This window comes from Euprymna scolopes, chromosome 23, assembly GCF_053919585.1.
Source record: "Euprymna scolopes isolate OS-2025 chromosome 23, ASM5391958v1, whole genome shotgun sequence".
Taxonomy (NCBI): Eukaryota; Metazoa; Mollusca; class Cephalopoda; order Sepiida; family Sepiolidae; genus Euprymna; species Euprymna scolopes.
In genome coordinates, this window is record NC_136504.1 from 30,393,693 (window position 1) to 30,394,333 (window position 641).

Consider the following 641-nt stretch of genomic DNA (forward strand, 5'->3'; position numbering starts at 1 on the left):
AGTCAAATTTGAAGGAGGACACTTAATGCTTTGGGTCTGCATGGCTTCCCCAGGCACTGGAATGTTTCTTTGACTATAATATTCAATAATAACATTCAAGTGATATAATCTTCAAACAAAACAATGCCCCATGCTATACGTCTAAAGTTTCAAAGGGTTGCTTTTAGAAAAAAAACGGATTACAGTGATGAAGTGGGCTCCTTAATCGCAAGACCGAAATCCCATTGAAGTTTGTGATCCATCTACGTAAAAAGAGTGAGAATACAAAAACGATCATTAAAAAAGAATCAGACACCAAACTTCATGAAGAGTGGCAGAAAACAAATCCTACCACCTACAAAAATTTAGCCAATAATATGCAAAAACGAACAAATGTTGTTATAAAGGAAAAAAGAAGATAAACCAAATATTGATTATTGTTAAAACAATGCCGATAGCCATTAGTCGCGTGCTCTCGTGTAATGAATGAATGCGTGAATGTAGGATTGACATGAATCTCTTAAAGATAAATTAAAACGACCGAGAAATGTGCTGAAATGACGTAAATAAATAAAAAATAAATGACTTAGAATGACATTAATGAACATAAGGATGAATTGAATGACCTTAAGAATGACTTGAATGCTAAAAAAACATAACTG